Here is a 13754-nt window from a genome sequence, read left to right as displayed (position 1 = left end):
GAGTATCAGTCTACTCGGTGACACCCACAGAACACAACTGTGAAGAGTTTACGCAAATATTACCGTTGTAGCTCTAATCGCGGGATTGTGACTGTGTGAAATCCCCTACCCAGTCAGCCTATTGTTTGTATTGACATTCATATTGCACTGTACAGCTTTACCTAGGGATTGGGGATCAATGAAAAGGGGTGTCAGTCTACTCAATTACCCAATACATTGTTCTCAATGTCCTCATCACAATTATCAGACTCCACGCAGTATTGTTTTTCATCTGGAATACTGTTCAATATACATAGGTTGACAATAAATGTTGCTCAATTCACAGTTCTTTCAGAGTCCCACAATTAGAGCTAATGATGCTAATCTTCTCTGGGTGTCACTGAGTAGACTGATACTCCATGTCATTGATCTACAGTCCATAGGTTAGGCTGTACAGTGAAATAAGTATGCCCCTAATGCAAATCTAAAGTCTAACACATCCAGTGTGATTTCAACAGTTTTTTGTCAAATTAACAAATAATTGTATTTTGTTGATTTTAGATAACATTCCAACCTCGTTCAGCATGATCTATTCAATTATGTCATAATTCCACAATTTGTATTCATTGGCATCACTGTCAATCATATACTTTTATTTTGAAGGCTAAACGCAAAGTCAAATATTGTGGCTAATCCTTATTGTGGCTAGCTTCACATATTTGCGTCCGAACCCAATTGATCAAATAAGAACTATTTTATAAATTAGGGTTATTTTAGATGATAACACCTAGCTAGATGGTTAGCTAGCTAACTATAGCTACTAAAACAGATCATGTCGTTTTGCTATGTTTTGGGGGAAGAACATTGTTTGCATCCATGAGCTAGCTAGCTTTTTATGACCAGCACTGAAGGTGCACGTGACAACTTTACCAGCATCATAGCATACATTCGATGAATCGTTGTGACATATGAAATATGAGTGATAGTGTAATCAATGTGTAATAACTACGTAAAACATGTATGAACGCGTTAAATTATTATGTGATGCGGAGTCATATTCGGGTCCTGATTGGTCAACAAGCTTATTTGACATGTCAAATAGTGTTATTTGATGTGTATCTTTTTTGACATGCAAAGACCCAAACGGCGTTCCATATATACAAAAAAAGCATCTAGACATTAGCTCACATTTCTTTTAGACTAACATTTAGATTTCAACAGCGGAGATTTGTATAAACCTTGCTGTCTGTCTATCCCACTTTGTTTCAATATTCAAATTTGATCTCCAGCTGTCCCATAGTAATGAAAGTGTTGCGAGTCGGGACGAGACAGGCAGGCAGCGTTTCTCAGCCAGTAGAAATCATGAACCAGCTGGCATATTTTTTATGGATACATACAAAAAATATATACATTGAAAAAAGGTCCAACTTAATGAAGAGCAGCAAGTTTGCAGTCTTTCCAGCTTGTGTTTGAAGTGATTGTGTTAGCTGTGTTGTTCGCTAGCTCCTCTGAACAAGTGTCCTGACAATTGAGCACATTTCATATGCAAGGCAAAATCGCGCCTCAATAGATCATTGTTAAGATGTACCAAATAATTTTCACTAGAAAACAGCTTAAACAAATGCAAATGGTGATACTTTGCTGTTATTCTGGCAGCCATTTTTGACGTGGCTGTAAATTCCCCAAGCAAGGGATAAGAACGTTGTCAGCCAGTATGGCAATGGAAAATTTAGAAAGAACGACCATAGATACAAGACTGAACGACTGGTGCGCGTCACTGGCAACCGAACAGATAGAACAAACGACCAGACGGCTTGGGTAGCAACCCTAGATTTGTGTAGTGGACTATATCTTGTGGATTAAAAATGATTAATAAATACATCAAAATAACGTTTTTAATGAAAATATGTAAATAATTACTTGAATGTGCTGGTAACCCGTTGTATAAAAGTGATAATGCCTGATAAACTGGTGTTTGGAGGATATATTGGCATGGTTTGCCATGCCAACAACACCTGTATCCTCCATACATGGCTTCTCAGGCATTATCACTTAATTACACAAGTCACAGCACTAAATATATTGGCTATACTTATGATAAGTGTGTATGTGAGTGTGACCGCAGGGGCAGACTGGGACAAGAATTTGGCCCTGGCATTTTAGCCACACCAGCCCACATCACTGCGCTTCCTTCCAGCTCAATAAATAAGTTGTTTCATCTAACACGTCCAAGCAGAAATGCATGATTCAAGATATTTTGATCTGCAACCTTATGCAGTGATTGTCATCAATTTTGGGTTGACAATTATACTATAGTTGCTATTTTACTGTCAAAATAGGATTCTAGAATTTCAAATTGTTATTTTCAATAAAGATCCGTTATATACATCTTTATGTGCACTAACTAATATCATAGGTTAATTAATTTGAGGTTCAACACCTAAGGAAGTGGAAACTCAAAGGACAATTAGCTGGATCACTAACTCTAAATATAATAACCAAGACAGGAAGCGGCAGAGGGGAGGACGGCTCATTATAATGTCTGGAATGGAGTAAATGGAATGGTATCAAATGCTTGGAAAATACATGTTAGATGTGTTTAATTACATTTCATCCATTCCAGTCATTACTATGAGTCATCCTCCCAAATTAAGATGCCACCAGCCGCCTGTGATGCCCACTACTAGCAGCCATGTATTCATCCAACAGTAAAGTCCTAAAAAAAACTTTTGCAAAATTTGAAATTGTGTTTTTTGCATTGGATAAAAGTAGAGACTCAGGGCTAATGTCATGTTCTGACCTTTATTTCCTTTGTTTTGTCATTATTTAGTATGGTCAGGGCATGAGTTGCGGTGGGCAGTCTATGTTTGTTTTTCTATGATTTGGGGATTTCTATGTTTCGGCCTAGTATGGTTCTCAATCAGAGGCAGGTGTCATTAGTTGTCTCTGATTGAGTATCATACTTAGGTAGCCTGGGTTTCACTGTTTGTTTGGGGGTGATTGTCTATGTTAGTTGCTTGTGTCAGCACAGTTCGTATGATAGCTTCACGGTCGTTTATTGTTTTTGTACAGTTTACTTTGTGTTTTTTGTCATCTATTAAATTATGCATTCACACCACGGTTGAAGTGGTGTTTTAGCTGTCACGACGATCGTGACAGCTAAAATCAGTAAAAAAAGAAACATCCTTTCACTTTCAACAGTTTATTTTCAGCAAACTTAACATGTGTAAATATTTGTATGAACATAACAAGATTACACATCTGAGACATAAACTGAACAAGTTCCACAGACATGTGACTATCAGATGTGGAATAATGTGTCCCTGAAAAAAGGGGGTGGCCAAATCAAAAGTAACAATCAGTATCTGGTGTGGCCACCAGCTCCATTGAGTACTGCAGTGCATCTACTCCTCATGGACTGCACCAGATTTGCCAGTTCTTGCTGTGAGATGTTACCCCACTCTTCAACCAGGCACCTGCAAGTTCCCAGACATTTCAAGGGGGAATGGCCCTAGCCCTCACCCTCCAATCCAACAGGTCCCAGACGTGCTCAATGGAATTGAGATCCGGGCTCTTCGCTGGCCATGGCAGAACACTGACATTCCTGACTTGTAGGAAATCACGCACAGAACAAGCAGTATGGCTTGTGGCATTGTCATGCTGGAGGGTCATGTCAGGATGAGCCTGCAGGAAAGGTAGCACACGAGGGAGGAGGATGTCATCCTTGTAACGCACAGTGTTGAGATTGCCTGCATTGACAACAAGCTTAATCCGATGATGCTGTGACACACCGCCCCAGACCATGACGGACCCTCCACCTCCAAATCGATCCCGTTCCAGAGTACAGGGCTCAGTGTAATGCTCATTCCTTCAACGATAAATGTGAATCCAACTATCATCCCTGGTGAGACAAAACCGCGACTTGTCAGTGAAGAGCACTTTTTGCCAGTCCTGTCTGGTCCAGTGACGGTGGGTTTGTGCCCATTGGCAACGTTATTGCCAGTGATGTCTGGTGAGGATCTGCCTTACAACAGGCCTACAAGCTATCAGTCCAGCCTCTCTCAGCCTATTGTGGGCAGTCTGAGCACTGATGGAGGGATTGTGCTTTCCTGGTATAACTCGGGCAGTTGTTGTTGCCATCCTGTACCTGTCCCGCAGGTGTGATGTTCAGATGTAGCGATCCTGTGCAGGTGTTATTAGACATGGTCTGCCACTGCAAGGACGATCAGCTGTCCGTCCTGTCTCCCTGTAGTGCTGTCTTAGAAGTCTCACAGTATGGACATTGCAATGTATTGCTCTGGCCACATCTGCAGTCCTCATGCCTCCTTGCAGCATGCCTAAGGCATGTTCACGCAGATGCGCAGGGACCCATGTTTCTTTTGGTGTTTTTCAGAGTCAGTAGAAATGCCTCTTTAGTGTCCTACGTTTCATAACTGTGACCTTAATTGTCTACCATCTGTAAGCTGTTTGTATCTTAATGACCTTTCCACAGGTGCATGTTCATTAATTGTTTATGGTTCATTGAACAAGCATGGAAACAGTGTTAAAACCCTTTACAATGAAGATCTGTGAAGTTATTTGGATTTTTGCTCATTATCTTTGAATGACAGGGTCCTGAAAAAGGGCCGTTTCTTTTTTTGCTGAGTTTATAAAATGGTATATCACACTACAGTTGAGGAACAATGGTAAAGTAATTCTGCTTTGAAAGTTGATAACCCCACATTTGAGAAAATGGCCCTTGTATGTTTTGGTACACCTCTTTGTTTACACCCATTCAGCATCATTCATACCCTCTTAAGCCTTAGCACCACCCATCTCTTTAAGGATTCACATGTGAGGCCATGTGCTAAACAGAGTGAGTGCGGTAGTGTACTAAACAACCCTAAGATTTCAAGACTAAAGGCTGGCTTACACTACGTCTATTGACATGTCTGTAGACAGTTGTCGCAGTGACATCATGAACATGCTATTGTCATCCAACATCAAACTTGTTGTTGTTATGAAAAAGTATGAACACAAAAATGACAGGCTGGATGACATCAGCAGCCTGGTGGTCCATAATAGTATAACTGGTGTATTTTAACACCAATAAATCCATCCGTTTAAAAATGAATTTAGCGTATGTCAGTATAGAAAAATCAGACAACTAAAAGCAACTTTTTAAACAATGTTTTGGTTCATTTCTATCTTGTTAGCTAGCTAGCGTTAAGTTAGCTGGCTAGCCAGTTCAAGTAATGACCATATCACATAGATAACAACGTCTTAACTTTAGCTAAATTGTATTCATTATTACAGGAAAATAAACTCACAACAAGATCATTATTTGCATGTTAATGGCGAGCTAATTACAGGCAATAGCTTAGGGTTGTGAGTGTGACAAAGTGAAAGCATAGCATTCTATTTTAGAACTTGGATACGGTCTCATTGGCCTAACGTTATATCCTCATTTGACTTTGGTGCAGGTCATGTTTTTCTTCACATTACCGTCTCTGGTAAAGACACACTATATCAAATAAAAATCAAAGTTTATTAGTCACATGCACAGGATACACAAGCTGTAAACGATACAGTGAAATGTTTACTTGCATAGGGGATTCTTTAGTTTAGACGTGTACAGTTGAAGTCGGAAGTTTACCTACACCTTAGCCAAATACATTTAAACTCAGTTTTTCACAATTCCTGACATTTAATCCTCGTTAAAATTCCATGTCATAGGTCAGTTAGGATCACCACTTTATTATAAGAATGTGAAATGTCAGAATAATAGTAGAGAGAATGATTTATTTCAGCTTTTATTTCTTCACATTCCCAGTGGGTCAGAAGTTTACATACACTCAATTAGTATTTGGTAGCATTGCCTTTAAATTGTTTAACTTGGGTCAAACATTTCGGGTAGCCTTCCAGAAGCTTCCCACAATAAATTGGGTGAATTTTTTTATTTATTGTCCAGTCCATCTGGCATTTGCCAGAATTGCCAGATGGCCCGTGTATGTGTGTGTGTGTGTAGGTGTGTACCCCCTCCCTCTTTACTCATGTAACATTTGGCTTATCGCTTTGAATTTACTTGCGTCATAAGGACAAACAAATAAAAACGTACAAAACTCAATCTGATGGTCTTCAAATGTTAGCATTTAAAGGATTGACTGGCGAAAAGAGTTTCATTCATTACAATAGCATTGACAAATTCCACCTAAAAAAACATTAGAGGCAAGAGCTCTGCCAGGTTTTACAAGAAGTGGGGGTCCAACAATACATTGGCACAACATAAATGTAAACTATAGCTGTGGCAAGCCCAGCACACAGTAGGGGGTCCTACCAATACTTCTCTGACTGGGCCCTTTTTTAATTGCCCCTTCATGAATTTCCCCCACATTTGAAGTTATCCCAGACGACAGCTTCTCTCTACCATCGAAGCCAACCCCTGCTTCGCCATTATCCTCCCAGCACATCAAAATGTTCCGTTCATGAAATGGCATTATCTGCATGAATGGCAAGTGACCAGCAATTGATCTCAAACTGCCTTTCAATCTTAACATGACAGTAAAAAAAAAAAATCGTAGAAAAATGTATGTCCCATACTCCTTCTTTCACAGGCTCCAATGCACAAATGTCTCTTCTGCAATATGTTCCTAGTTTAGTTGAAATAGAAAGTGATAGTACAAAAGTTGAACAAAAAGATGAAGGAGCTCAAAGTAGGTCAGCGAGGAGAAGAGAGGAGCAAAATCAATAAGAGCAAACTTGAAAGTAATCTACTATATCACCCCAAACAGGTACCCAAAAGAACCCCAAACTACCCCAAACGACCGCAAACAACCCCAAACAGGTACTGAAAAGAAGCCCAAACAACCCCTGTAGAAAAGGCTCTCATTTTCTGACACTTTTTTAGTTAACTGTTCCTTTAATTTCCCTTTTTCAGTTAACGGTCCCTTTAATTGCAGGTGCCTCTGAGCCATAGAGATGTGCAGAGATCGTTACGTATCAGTCCGCAAGGGCGCTGCCCATGTTATACAGGCTTTTGGGCACTGGAGGTCTCTATACATCTCTACGCTCTGAGTGCACCTGCAATCAATTTCCCTTGTTAAATAGCTGAGTTCCTTTTTTTTAGTACAGTGCCAAACAACCCATGCAGTTACTGAAAACACACAGAAGCGTAATAAAAGCAAAATAATAGAGATGCGCATTGGCCAGTTACAGAGGAGGAGGTGGCATCGAGGGTTCGACTTCAAACTCGGAAGCTAAATAGAATCCATCGTTTTTATATTGTTGCCGGTTTTAGCAACAGCTGTGCTGGACTGTGGTCGACATGGATGATAGCTCTGATGTAATGGGTGGTGATGATGAAAGTCATGGACCTGGATGGTCTGTGTTAAAGTTCAAGGAGAGAGAAAGACAGCAGTGGCGCTTCTAGTGTTGAATGTGAAGAGGGTGAAGGTAGTGACAAGCAAAAGTAATGGAAAGTTGTAATCGCATTTGATGCGACCACAGGGTCTCATCTACACACCATTCGATTAGCTAATGCCACTAAGAAAGATATAGGTGAAGTCACATTAGCCCGGATTATTGGTAATGGTAGACTGTTAATATTCTGTGCTGACCATGTTCAGAAAGGGAAGATTCTGAAATCCTGTCTGTATTATTAATGTTTGAGAAGGTTTTACCTAAGAATGTACACATGGGCTTCCTGGCTTTCACTGTTAGAGAGTTTGTCCCACCTCAATTAAGGTGTTTTAAATGCCCAAAAATGGGACATGTAGCATCTCTGTGCAAAGGAAAGAAAAGATTCCAAGTGCCAAGTGTGAAGGGGAACATGATTATGGTGAATGTGGAAACAATGTCAAGGTTACCTGTTTTAATGGGGGGGGGGGGGGGGACACAGTCCACCATATAGTGGAAGTCAGGTGCAGAAAAAGGCTAGAGGCTCAAAGATATAAAATAACTCAATGTCTCTTATGCAGCGGCAAGGCAGATTGGTCGAACTATTAGGCAGAATGATGGAGACGATAGGTTCAGTCCTGGGATAAGTGGACCCACTGTAAGAAATGTTGCTTATGTTGTTCCGGACACAGATATGAGACCTGTTAAGAAATCTTTTTCTCACAATTGTGGACACCTTAATAATTAATCAGATTGACTTTATAGCCTTCATTGGAAAGGTTATCAACCTGACAAGGACAACTGCCAAGTTGAAGATCATTGTGGAAGCAGCAAGAGTTTTTAGGAGTAACAGATGCTGCTGTCGCCATGATTGTAGATATGTTGACTCCTAATAAATCTAATGATGGAATGTCTCAGTATGATGATAATTATAGTCATGTTTTTTTTTTATCCTTCAGTGGAATTTCAGAAGCCTTATCGCTAACGGTCGGGAGTTTAAGAAATATGTCATTGATTTCAAATCTGATGTGATATGTGTTCAAGAAACATGGCTTAGACCACATTGTGAGGGGTTGCATCCTGCCTGGACATCACATTGGCTTCTAACTATATTGCATCCATGTGTGAATGGAATGAATGATTCTACTGTTGGAAGTTTTAATTTCCCGATTTTGTGTACCATTAGCTTTTATGTTACTTTTCCAGATAGGGTACCATTCAGAAGTAGGTGCTTTCAGGAAGCAGACTGAGAAGTTTGGTGATCATTGATGGAGAGTTGTCTTTATAGAGGCCAGTTGATGTATATGCTGTCTCTGTGACCTCTGATTTTGAGTGCTGTGAATTTATATGTACCAGTGAGTGAAATGGGTGAGAAAAGGAAGGTGGTTCCTTGGTGGACTGAAGACTGCACTGCGGCTAAACAGCGAGTAGCAGCAGTGTAAAAACAACATTTAAATAGTTTGGGTGAACATTTGATTAATCGTTCAGCAGTTTTACGGCTTGGGGGTAGTAGCTGTTAAAGAGCCTCTTGGTCCTAGACTTGGCGCTCTGGTACCGCTTGCCATGCGGAAGCAGAGAGAACAGTCTATGACTTGGGTGACTGGAGTCTTTGACAATTGTTAGTGCTTACAGAGGAATATGACTCGTGAGAATCTACTTGATTTCCAAAGGAAGAGTGCTTTAGTACATAGGGTCATTAAGTCTGTGAAGAGAAACACATGGAGACAGTTCTGCTCTACAATAGGCAGGGGTACTGAGCTGGGGGATGTATGGTCTATGTTGAAGAAGATGACTGGAAGAAGCAAGTCCACTCAAATTCCAGTTTTGGTTGTGGGTCAAAAATGAACATAACTGATGAAGAAAAAGCTGACTTGTTGGGGAAGACATTAGATAGGGTAATGGGGTTACTTTGGATGAAGTATATAAGCAATGCAGGTGTGAGATTTTAAATGCTCATGTTAATGTGTATAAAACAAGGGATACTGTTGACTCTTATTTTGAAGCTGTTTTTACCATACATTAATTCATAGGCTGTGGATATACAGCCTCAGGTCACGATCAGTTGTGCTATGTAATGTTTAAGCATCTACCTGATGAGGTCATAGATGTAATCCTGTAATTATTTAATAAGATGTGGAGTGAGGGGGTTATTCCTTCTGGTTGGAAACGTGCAGTAATATTACGTTTTGTAAAGCCTGGTAAGGACCCTTCATGTGCTGATGGCTGTAAACTAATAGCACTGACCTCTAACGTGTATAAACCAATTGAAAAGATGATAGTCAACATATTGTCATATTTCCTGGAACATAGAGGTTTATTGAGTCAATGCCAAAGTGTATTCTGTGAAGGTAGATCTACTTTGGATGCCATAGTAAAGGTGAGCAATAAAGCGGCTACTGTCTTTTTTTTACATTGAAAAGGCTTATGACACTATGTGGAGAGAAGGCCTACTGATTATGATGGAAATTCTTGGTATTGGTGGGAGATTATATAACTTGGTTTTGGCCTTTTTATTTAATCACTCTTTTCGAGTTAAAATAGGATCCATTTTATCTGATGCCTATGGATTAGACTATGGTATTCCTCGAGGCATTGCTATCAGCCCTATTTTTGTTCAAAATTATGATTAACGGTGTGTTTTCGAATGAAGGTACGTGTATTGAGGCTTCCCTATATAATGATGGAGCTATATGGAAGAGGGAAAGGAATGTCTCTCATGTGATCAAATCTATTCAACAAGCTATAATGGATGTTGAAAGATGGTCGATTGACTGAGGTTGTAAATTGTTAGTGAAAAAGTCAAGTATGTTCTTCTTGAAGAAGAAAGTTGCACATAATATACAGTTGTTTCTGTATGGACAGTCTATGGGGAGGATTTCTAAATATGAATATTTGGGTCTATGGTTGAATTAGCAATACACATAGAAAGATCATGTCATAAATGTTGAAAAAAAGTGTAAAACGGTGGTGGTCTCTGGTTATGAATGGGGTGCTGATAGACAATCGTTGATGGATATTTATAGAGCTCTGATCAGGACAACACTTGATTACGGGTGTAAAGTTCATGGGACAGTGGCCAAGACTTTTTTATTATTCCTTTTTTTATTCAACCTTTATTTAACCAGGTAGGCTAGTTGAGAACAAGTTCTCATTTACAACTGCGACCTGGCCAAGATAAAGCAAAGCAGTGTGACACAAACAACAACACAGAGTTACACGTGGAATAAACAAGCGTACAGTCTAAAACAATAGAAAAAAAGAAAGTCTATATACAGTGTGTGCAAATGGTGTGAGGAGGTAAGGCAATAAATGGGCCATAGTAGCTGAGTAATTACAATTTAGCAAATTAACTTGGCTTCAGAATCCAGCATAAAGCTTTAAGGATATGTATTGGTGCATTTAAATCAACATCTGTATGTGCCTTACTAGTGGAGGCAGGTGAGATGCCTTTGGATATATGGTGTAAAAAGTTGTCATTAGCTTATTCGGTTAGGTTGAAAGGTTGTTGAATGGCTGCTAGTGTTCTAGATTACTGTTAGGAATATACTAGTAGACAAGGCAGTGGTTTTGTTTGGACAGTTGTAAAGCTTGCTGATGAGTGGTTTCAGGGAGTTGGAGGTTAGCCCTTCTGTGGTGAAAGGGGATGTTCCTCCATGGTTACTGCCAGATCCTGTTGTTGATCTAACCATGGTAGAGAAAAGGAAAGATTAGTCAGAAGTCAGTGATATAGGGAAACTGGTTGACAATTACATTGGTAGAGATTCCCCCCCCCCCTTTTCTCCCCCAATTCAGTGTTGGTAGTTATTGGCTTGTCCCACTGCTGCAACTTCTGTATGGACTTGGGAGAGGTGAAGGTTGAGAGCTGTGCATTCTCTGAAACACAACCCCGCCAAGCCGCACTGCTTCTTGACACAATGCTCGCTTATCCCAGATGCCAGCCACTCCAGTGTGTCGGAGGAAACACCCGACACCTGGCAACCGTGTCAGCGTGCATGCGCCCAGCCCGCCACAGGAGTCGCTAGACCGCGACTAGTGGACATCCCGGCCGGCCAAACCCTCTCCTAACTACGCTGGGCCAATTGGCGCCACCTCATGGGTCTCCCCATCGCGGTCGGCTCCAACACAGTGACGTAGCTAGCACTGTGAGGGAGTGCCTTAGAACGCTGCGCAACTTGGGAGTCCGTTTAAAAAAAAAAATAATTACGGGTTTTCACAGTTGGATCCAAGGACCCAGATAGTGGGCGCACAGGAGCAGATGTTTACGTTTCTGAATTTGATGTGCAGATACAGTTGAAGTCGGAAGTTTACATACACTTAAGTTGGAGTCATTAAAACTTGTTTTTCAACCACTCAACAAATGTATTGTTAACAAAATATAGTTTTGGCAGGTCTGTTAGGACATCAACTTTTGTGCATGACACAAGTAATTTTTCAACAATTGTTTAAAGACAGATTCACTTATCACAATTCCAGCGGGTCAGAAGTTTACATACACTAAATTGACTGTGCCTTTAATGTTATGGCTAGGCGTGGCGCTAGCGACCCACCTCGACAACATCAGGTGAAATTCAAATGACAGAAATTAAAATACAAGTGTCATACATCAGAAAAAAGCTTAACTTCTTGTTAATCCAGCCGCTGTGTCAGATTTCAAAAAAAGGCTTTATGGCGAAAGCACACCATGCTTTGGTGAGGGCAGCGCCCCACTCACAAAAGCATTAAAAACGTTTTTCAACCAGTCAGAAATAGTGATAAAATAAATGCCTTAACTTTGAAGATCTTCTTCTGTTCGCACTCCACCTATATCACAAATGGTCATTTTGTTTGATAAAGTCCTTCTTTATATCCCCAAAAATTCAGTTTAGCTGGCGCGCCTCATTCAATAATCCACTGGTTTCCCTCCTTCAAAATGCATACAAAATGAATCCCAAACATTACCAATAAACTTCTCCAAACAAGTCAAACAACGTTTAGAATCAAACCTCAGGTACCCTAATACGTAAATACATTTTAAAATTTAAGACGGAGAATCGTTATTGTCTTTGCCGGAGATAAACAACAAAGAACGCGTTCTCATCCACGCGCATGAAAACACTACAGACAAAATGGGAGCCACTTAGAAAAACTACAAATTCTAGCTCATTTTTCCAAAAACAAGCCTGAAACTCTAAAGACTGTTGACATCTAGTGGAAGCCATAGGAACTGCAATCTGGGAGGTTTTCCCTTCATATTAAACATGACAGCCATTGGAAACAGTGGTGGGCTGAATTTATTTTTTTCTGGGTGGCTTGACCTCGGGTTTTCTCCTGCCATATCAGTTCTGTTATACTCACAGACATTATTTTAACAGTTTTAGAAATTTCAGAGTGTTTTCTATCCAATGCTATAATTATATGCATACCCTACTTACTTTTACTTTGGGCATGTCATTCAACCGAATTTCCAAATACTGCCCTAAAAGGTTCAAGCCCAAATGATCCCCCAAAAACCTCCAAACAACCCCAAACAGTTAACCCTGTTTCCTGTAGTCCACGATCAGCTCATTGATCTTGCTGACATTGAGGGAAAGAGCGGCACCATACTGCCCGGTCACTGACCTCCCTATAGGCTGTCTCATAGCTGTCGGTGATCAGATCTACCACAGTCTTGTCAGCATACATGATGTTGGTGTTCGAGTCGTGTGCGGCCACAGAGTCATGGGTGAACTTGTAAACTAAGAACTACTGGAAGTATTGGGTTTCTCTACTACAGTCATAAGCACTAACATGTCCATACAGTCTACTATGCCCTCTATTGGAGATAATAGTCATATCCACATACAGTACATGGACTACGTAGTGCAGTGATGGACAAACTTGACACGTGTCGTGAGCTCAAATTATAATTTTCACTCTTTTAATCATAATGCATTATTTATTATTGTACATAATTGAACCAATGGAATACTCCTAAAAGCGCAAACTCTTCCTGGTGCCCACCGTGTATAACTTTTTAAGTATACCAACTTTCTGTACTATTCTCTGTTGCTTCTGTACCTGACCCTGCATTTATATGCATATTCAAAATATAAACTACAAACTTCATACATACATTAAAAAAATATCCAAGACTCCATGTGTATTACAGATGCACTGACTCACCAGAGAAAACAAATGGGCCATGCCATCGCGGACAGTGGAGTTACTACTGGACATTATAAAGCAACATTGAAAAATGATTCATTCACTTTCCCTCCTCTGTCTGGGAATTTGCCACTGTGGAATCAAACACTGAGGGTATCTGTATGTTCAGAATAATGGCTTCTTTTGTCAGTTACATGGATAGCTACATCAGAGTATCAATGGCTATAATCACTATACTGTATGTTATCCACACACTCTATTGGATATAGCCTTTTGTT

The 13754-nt window shown here is 40.2% G+C and overlaps 1 long non-coding RNA gene across 1 annotated transcript in view; it reads right to left on the bottom strand.

Moving 5' to 3' along the window:
* Positions 1–10623: 10623 nt before the first annotated feature.
* Positions 10624–13754, bottom strand: part of LOC109905277 (uncharacterized) — a 73646-nt gene continuing 70515 nt past the window's right edge. The window contains exon 4 of the long non-coding RNA XR_002257246.2: positions 10624–11034. This is a non-coding gene — a long non-coding RNA (uncharacterized LOC109905277). The remainder of the gene's footprint in view (positions 11035–13754) is intronic.

Source organism: Oncorhynchus kisutch, linkage group LG15 (assembly GCF_002021735.2).
Source record: "Oncorhynchus kisutch isolate 150728-3 linkage group LG15, Okis_V2, whole genome shotgun sequence".
Lineage (NCBI taxonomy): Eukaryota > Metazoa > Chordata > Actinopteri > Salmoniformes > Salmonidae > Oncorhynchus > Oncorhynchus kisutch.
This window is presented reverse-complemented; position numbering and strand designations above follow the sequence as displayed.